At 38.2% G+C, this 8,344-nt stretch overlaps 1 pseudogene; it reads left to right on the forward strand.

The window, feature by feature from the left end:
- The first annotated feature begins 315 nt into the window (after positions 1–315).
- LOC126074747 (olfactory receptor 6C2-like) lies at positions 316–8,024 on the forward strand (annotated as a pseudogene).
- The last annotated feature ends 320 nt before the right edge of the window (positions 8,025–8,344 follow it).

Raw genomic sequence — 8,344 nt, forward strand, 5'->3', positions numbered from 1 at the left:
TAACATGTGTAAAAAAATGAAATAGAAATTAGGCAAAAAAGTAGTGAAAAAACTCAGAAAGTGTTGGAATGTGATATGCATAAAGTAATCTGATTTTTAAGAAATATGCATTGAAATTGCAAAAACATACAACTGTAGAACCTATCCTACTAGTGTGATATTATTTATAAATAAATTAGTAGAAAAATTGCATGTGACATGGTTTGCATAGTTTGTTGAGCCATAAATTATTCCTATATGGTGTTAACACCATTCTCCTCATATCGCATATCTCCCCATTATAAATGCAGGTAGATTAGAACTCAGAAGCCAATGATGAGAAACCAGACAATAACAATTTTTCTCCTGCTGGGACTGACCGATGACCCCCAACTGAAGGTTGTGATTTTTTTTTTTAATTAACTTTTATTAAGCTTCAAGTGAACATTTACAAATCCAATCAGTCTGTCACATGTAAGTTTACATACATCTTACCCCCTTCTCCCACTTGTTCTCCCCCTATTGAGTTAGCCCTTTCAGTCTCTCGTTTCGTGACAATTTTGCCTGCTTCCCTCTCTCTCTGTCTTCCCATCCCCCCCTCCAGTCAAGAGTTGCCAACACACTCTCCCGTGTCCACTTGATTTAATTAGCTCACTCTTCATCAGCAGCTTTCTCCCCCCCGCTGACCAGTGCTTTTCATGTCTGATGAGTTGTCTTCGGGGATGGTTCCTGTCCTGTGCCAACAGAAGGTCTGGGGAGGATTGCTGTCGGGATTCCGCTAGTCTCAGTCAGACCATTAAGTATGGTCTTTTTATGAGAATTTGGGATCTGCATCCCACTGATCTCCAGCTCCCTCAGGAGTTCTCTGTTTTGCTCCCTGACAGGGCAGTCATCGATTGTGGCCGGGCACCAACTAGTTCTTCTGGTCTCAGGATGATGTAGGTCTCTGGTTCATGTGGCCCTTTCTGTCTCTTGGGCTCTTAGTTGTTGTGTGACCTTGGTGTTCTTCATTTTCCTTTGCTCCAGGTGGGTTGAGACCAATTAATGCGTCTTAGATGGCCGCTTGTTAGCATTTAGGACCCCAGATGCCACATTTCAAAGTGGGATGCAGAATGATTTCATAATAGAATTATTTTGCCAATTGACTTAGAAGTCCCCTCAAACCATGTTCCCCAGACCCCCGCCCCTGCTCCGCTGACCTTTGAAGCATTCATTTTATCCCGGAAACCTCTTTGCTTTTAGTCCAGTCCAATTGGGCTGACCTTCCTTGTATTGAGTGTTGTCTTTCCCTTCACCCAAAGCAGTTCTTATCTACTGATCGATCAATAAAAAACCCTCTCCCTCCCTCCCTCCCTCCCCCCTTCGTAACCACAAAAGTATGTGTTCTTCTCAGTTTTTTCTATTTCTCCAGCTCTTATAATAGTGGTCTTACACAATATTTGTCCTTTTGCCTCTGACTCATTTCACTCAGCATAATGCCTTCCGGGTTCCTCCATGTTATGAAATGTTTCAGAGATTCGTCACTGTTCTTTATCGATGCGTAGTATTCCATTGTGTGAATATACCACAATTTATTTAGCCATTCATCCATTGATGGACACATTGGTTGCTTCCAGCTTTTTGCTCTTGTAAACAGAGCTGCAATAAACATGGGTGTGCATATATCTGTTGGTGTGAAGGCTCTTGTATCTCTAGGGTATATTCCGAGGAGTGGGATTTCTGGGTTGTATGGTAGTTCTATTTCTAACTGTTTAAGATGACGCCAGATAGATTTCCAAAGTGGTTGTACCATTTTACATTCCCACCAGCAGTGTATGAGAGTTCCAATCTCTCCGCAGCCTCTCCAACATTTATTATTTTGTGTTTTTTGGATTAATGCCAGCCTAGTTGGTGTGAGATGGAATCTCATCGTAGTTTTAATTTGCGTTTCTCTAATGCCTAATGATCGGGAGCATTTTCTCATGTATCTGTTGGCTGCCTGAATATCTTCTTTAGTGAAATGTGTGTTCATACCCTTTGCCCACTTCTTGATTGGGTTGTTTGTCTTTTTGTGGTTGAGTTTTGACAGAATCATGTAGATTTTAGAGATCAGGCGCTGGTCTGGGATGTCATAGCTGAAAATTCTTTCCCAGTCTGTAGGTGGTCTTTTTACTCTTTTGGTGAAGTCTTTAGATGAGCATAGGTGTTTGATTTTTAGGAGCTCCCAGTTATCTGGTTTCTCTTCATCATTTTTGGTAATGTTTTGTATTCTGTTTATGCCCTGTATTAGGGCTCCTAGGGTTGTCCCTATTTTTTCTTCCATGATCTTTATCGTTTTAGTCTTTGTGTTTAGGTCTTTGATCCACTTGGAGTTAGTTTTTGTGCATGGTGTGAAGTATGGGTCCTGTTTCATTTTTTTGCAAATGGATATCCAGTTATGCCAGCACCATTTGTTAAAAAGACCGTCTTTTCCCCAATTAACTGACACTGGTCCTTTGTCAAATATCAGCTGCTCATACATGGATGGATTTATATCTGGATTCTCAATTCTGTTCCATTGGTCTATGTGCCTGTTGTTGTACCAGTACCAGGCTGTTTTGACTACTGTGGCTGTATAATAGCTTCTGAAATCAGTAGAGTGAGGCCTCTCACTTTCTTCTTCTTTTTCAGTAATGCTTTGCTTATCCGGGGCTTCTTTCCCTTCCATATGAAATTAGTGATTTGTTTCTCTATCCCCTTAAAATATGACATTGGAATTTGGATCGGAAGTGCGTTATATGTATAGATGGCTTTTGGTAGAATAGACATTTTTACTATGTTAAGTCTTCCTATCCATGAGCAGGGTATGTTTTTCCACTTAAGTATGTCCTTTTGAATTTCTTGTAGTAGAGCTTTGTAGTTTTCTTTGTATAGGTCTTTTACATCCTTGGTAAGATTTATTCCTCAGTATTTTATCTTCTTGGGGGCTACTGTGAATGGTATTGATTTGGTTATTTCCTCTTCGGTGTTCTTTTTGTTGATGTAGAGGAATCCAAGTGATTTTTGTATGTTTATTTTATAACCTGAGACTCTGCCAAACTCTTCTATTACTTTCAGTAGTTTTCTGGAGGATTCCTTAGGGTTTTCCATGTATACGATCATGTCATCTGCAAATAGTGATAGCTTTACTTCCTCCTTGCCAATCCGGATACCCTTTGTTTCTTTGTCTAGCCTAATTGCCCTGGCTAGGACTTCAAGTACCATGTTGAATAAGAGCGGTGATCAAGGGCATCCTTGACTGGTTCCCGTTCTCAAGGGAAATGCTTTCAGGTTCTCTCCATTTCGAGTGATACTGGCTGTTGGCTTTGCATAGATGCCCTTTATTATGTTGAGGAATTTTCCTTCAATTCCTATTTTGGTAAGAGTTTTTATCATAAATGGGTGTTGAACTTTGTCGAATGCCTCTTCTGCATCAATTGATAAGATCATGTGGTTTTTATCTTTTGTTTTATTTATGTGATGGATTACATTAATGGTTTTTCTGATATTAAACCAGCCTTGCATACCTGGTATAAATCCCACTTGATCAGGGTGAATTATTTTTTTGATGTGTTGTTGGATTCTATTGGCTAGAATTTTGCTGAGGATTTTTGCATCTATGTTCATGAGGGATATAGGTCTATAATTTTCTTTTTTTGTAATGTCTTTACCTGGTTTTGGTATCAGGGAGATGGTAGCTTCATAGAATGAGTTGGGTAGTATTCCGTCTTTTTCTATGCTTTGAAATACCTTCAGTAGTAGTGGTGTTAAATCTTCTCTGAAGGTTTGGTAGAACTCTGCAGTGAAGCCGTCTGGGCCAGGACTTTTTTTTGTTGGAAGTTTTTGGATTACCATTTCAATCTCTTTTTTTGTTGTGAGTCTATTTAGTTGTTCTACTTCTGAATGTGTTAGTTTAGGTAGGTAGTGTTTTTCCAAGAATTTATCCATTTCTTCTAGGTTTTCAAATTTGTTAGAGTACAATTTTTCGTAGTAATCTGAAATGATTCTTTTAATTTCATTTGGTTCTGTTGTGATGTGGTCCTTCTCGTTTCTTATTCGGGTTATTTGTTTCCTTTCCTGTATTTCTTTAGTCAGTCTAGCCAATGGTTTATCAATTTTGTTAATTTTTTCAAAGAACCAGCTTTTGGCTTTGTTAATTCTTTCAATTGTTTTTCTGTTCTCTAATTCATTTAGTTCAGCTCTAATTTTTATTATTTGTTTTCTTCTGGTGCCTGATGGGTTCTTTTGTTGCTCACTTTCTATTTGTTCAAGTTGTCGGGACAGTTCTCTGATTTTGGCTCTTTCTTCTTTTTGTATGTGTGCATTTATCGATATAAATTGGCCTCTGAGCACTGCTTTTGCTGTGTCCCAGAGGTTTTGATAGGAAGTGTTTTCATTCTCGTTGCATTCTATGAATATCCTTATTCCCTCCTTGATGTCTTCTATAACCCAGTCTTTTTTCAGGAGGGTATTGTTCGTTTTCCAAGTATTTGATTTCTTTTCCCTAGTTTTTCTGTTATTGATTTCTAGTTTCATTGCCTTGTGGTCTGAGAAGATGCTTTGTAATATTTCGATGTTTTGGACTCTGCAAAGGTTTGTTTTATGACCTAATATGTGGTCTATTCTAGAGAATGTTCCATGTGCATTAGAAAAAAAAGTATACTTTGGAGCAGTTAGGTGGAGAGTTCTGTATAAGTCAATGAGGTCAAGTTGGTTGATTGTTGTAAGTAGGTCTTCCGTGTCTCTATTGAGCTTCTTACTGGATGTCCTGTCCTTCTCCGAATGTGGTGTGTTGAAGTCTCCTACTATAAATGTGGAGGTGTCTATCTCACTTTTCAATTCCGTTCAAATTTGATTTGTGTATCTTGCAGCCCTGTCATTGGGTGCATAAATATTTAATATGGTTATGTCTTCCTGATCAATTGTCCCTTTTATCATTATATAGTGTCCTTCTTTATCCTTTGTGGTGGATTTAAGTCTAAAGTCTATTTTGTCAGAAATTAATATTGCTACTCCTCTTCTTTTTTGCTTATTGTTTGCTTGATATATTTTTTTCCATCCTTTGAGTTTTAGTTTGTGTCTCTAAGTCTAAGGTGTGTCTCTTGTAGGCAGCATATAGATAGATGGTGTTTCTTTATCCAGTCCGTGACTCTCTGTCTTTTTATTGGTGCATTTAGTCCATTTACATTCAGCTTAATTATAAGTAAATAAGTTTTTAGTGCTGTCATTTTGATGCCTTTTCATGTGTGTTGTTGGCCATTTCATTTTTCCATATACTTTTTTGTGCTGAGATGTTTTTCTTAGTCAAGTGTAAGATCCTCATTTTCATAATGTTTAACTTTATGTTAGTTGAGTCATCACGTGTTTTCTTGGCTTTTTTCTTGAGTTATGGAGTTGTTATACCTTTTTGTGGTTACCTTATTATTTACCCCTATTTTTCTAAGTAAAAACCTAACTTGTATCGTTCTATATCGCCTTGTATCACTCTCCATCTGGCAGTTCAATGCCTCCTGTATTTAGTCCCTCTTTTTGATTATTGTGATCTTTTGCCTATTGACTTCCATGATTCCCTGTTATGTGCATTATTTTATTTATTTATTTATTTTTTAGAATTAATCTTAATTTGTTTGTTTTTGTGCTTTCCCTATTTGAGTTGATATCAGGACGTTCTGTTTTGTGACATTGTATTGTGCTGGAACCTGATATTATTGGTCATCTGACCAAACAATCTCCTTTAGCATTTCTTGTAGCCTTGGTTTGGTGTTTGCAAATTCTCTAAACTTGTGTTTATCTGTAAATATCTTAATTTCTTCTTCATATTTCAGAGAGAGTTTTGCTGGATAGATGATCCTTGGCTGGCAGTTTTTCTCCTTCAGTGTTCTGTATACGTCGTCCCATTCCCTTCTTGCCTCCATGGTTTCTGCTGAGTAGTCTGAACTTATTCTTATTGATTCTCCCTTGAAGGAAACCTTTCTTTTCTCCCTGGCTGCTTTTAAAATTTTGTTTATCTTTGGTTTTGGCAAGTTTGATGATAATATGTCTTGGTGTTTTTCTTTTTAAATCAATCTTAAATGGGATTCGATGAGCATCCTGGATAGATATCCTTTCATCTTTCATGATGTCAGGGAAGTTTTGTGTCAGGAGTTCTTCAGCTATTTTCTCTGTGTTTTCTGTCCCCCCTCCCTGTTCTGGGACTCCAATCACCTGCAAGTTATCCTTCTTGACAGAGCCCCACATGATTCTTAGGGTTTCTTCATTTTTTTTAATTCTTTTATCTGATTTTTTTTCAGCTATGTTGGTGTTGATTCCCTCGTCCTCCAGATGTCCCAGTCTACATTCTAATTGCTCGAGTCTTCTCCTCTGACTACCTATTGCGTTGTCTAATTCTGTAATTTTATTGTTAATCTTTTAGATTCCTACATGCTGTCTCTCTATGGATTCTTGCAACTTGTTAATTTTTCCACTATGTTCTTGAATAATCTTTTTGAGTTCTTCAACAGTTTTATCAGTGTGTTCCTTGACTTTTTCTGCAGTTTGCCTTATTTCGTTTGTGATGTCTGAAAGCATTCTGTAAATTAGTTTTTTATATTCTGTATCTGATAATTCCAGGATTGTATCTTCATTTGGGAAAGGTTTTGATTCTTTTGTTTGGGGGGTTGTAGAAGCTGTCATGGTCTGCTTCTTTATGTGGTTTGATGTGGACTGCTGTCTCCGAGCCATCACTGGGAAACTAGTTTTTCCAGAAAATCCGCTGACTGGTATGCTGGCTCCTGGCTCTGAAAACAATCGCTGTCTCCCCGTATTTGTTCGTTCTCCGTCTCTAAATCTGTGTTTGTTGTTCAGAGTTCATAGATTGTTATGTATGTGGTCGATTCACTTGTTTTTCCGAGTCTTTGTTGCAAGAGGGATCTGCGGTAGCGTCCACCTAGTCCGCCATCTTGGCCCCGCCTCTGTACTTGCTACTTTCATTTCATCTGCGTATAGATCTTGCCCTTTGAAGATTTTCTGCAATTATTCTGCCTTGGAGAACCTGCATGTCATTTGCCAAGTTCACCTTCTTCAGATGATGATGGGTGGTCCTCAGCACAAGAGCTGCCTTCAGAATCTTCTCTAGAGAAAGAGCTCTGGGAGGAAGGGATATGCAGAGAAGCAGAGATAAGGTGGCAGCGGGCGAAGGTAGTGATTTTTATCTTTTTATTTCTCACCTACATATTGAGTGTAACTGGGAACCTGACAATCATCTCCCTCACCTTCATGTATTCTCACCTTAAAACTGCCATGTACTTTTTCTTGCAAAATTTCTCCTTCTTAGAAATCTCCTTTACATCTGCTTGCATTTACAGATACCTCTACAACATATCAACGGGTGACAGGACAATCACATATGATAATTGTGCTATTCAATTTTTTTTACTGACCTCTTCGGTGTAACAGAATTTTTTCTTCTGGCCACCATGTCCTATGACCGATATGTAGCCATCTGCAAACCCCTACATTATGTGACCATCATCAACAACAAGGTCTGTAGAAGACTCATCTTGTATTGCTGGACAGCTGGCTTGTTAATCATACTCCCACCACTTAGCCTGGGCCTAAATCTAGAATTTTGTGACTCTAAGGTCATTGACCATTTTGCTTGTGATACATCCCCTCTCCTAAAGATCTCATGCTCAGAAACATGGCTCATAGAGCAGGTGGTCATAGTTTGTGCTGTGTTGACCTTTATCATGACCCTTATATGTGTTGTCCTGTCCTATGTATATATCATCAAGACCATTCTTCAATTCCCTTCTGCCCAGCAAAGGAAAAAGGCATTTTCTACCTGCTCTTCCCACCTGATTGTGGTTTCCATCACCTATGGCAGCTGCATCTTCATCTATGTCAAACCTTCAGCAAAGAATTCAGTGGCCATTAATAAGGGTGTGATGGTGCTCACTACGTCCATTGCCCCCGTGCTGAACCCCTTCATTTATACCCTGAGGAACAAGCAAGTAAAAGAAGCCTTCAATGACTCAATCAAAAGGATTGCATTGTTCTTAAAGAAATAAATTTGCTGATGTAGAGCGATCACATTTTTAACTAAAAGGTGACTAGTCCTTAAAAGTGTGTGTGTGTATATATATATATTTTTAAGGTTTTGGTTCTTTGCTTTCCTGGAAAGGAATCTGTTTCAGGATATTTCTCAATAAGAGAATATAATGCATTTTTAAGAAGCAAAATAATGACTTCACATTTAAATAAGCCTTGGCAAAGCTGCAAACAAAACAAAATTATATAAACAGATTCAGTGAGTTTATTATATATTTTGGATCCACTCATTGTGCTCATTGCCTTTCCAATTCTAAATTCTGAGGGCTTTTTTCTTTTT

This window comes from Elephas maximus, chromosome 4 (genome assembly GCF_024166365.1).
Source record: "Elephas maximus indicus isolate mEleMax1 chromosome 4, mEleMax1 primary haplotype, whole genome shotgun sequence".
NCBI lineage: Eukaryota > Metazoa > Chordata > Mammalia > Proboscidea > Elephantidae > Elephas > Elephas maximus.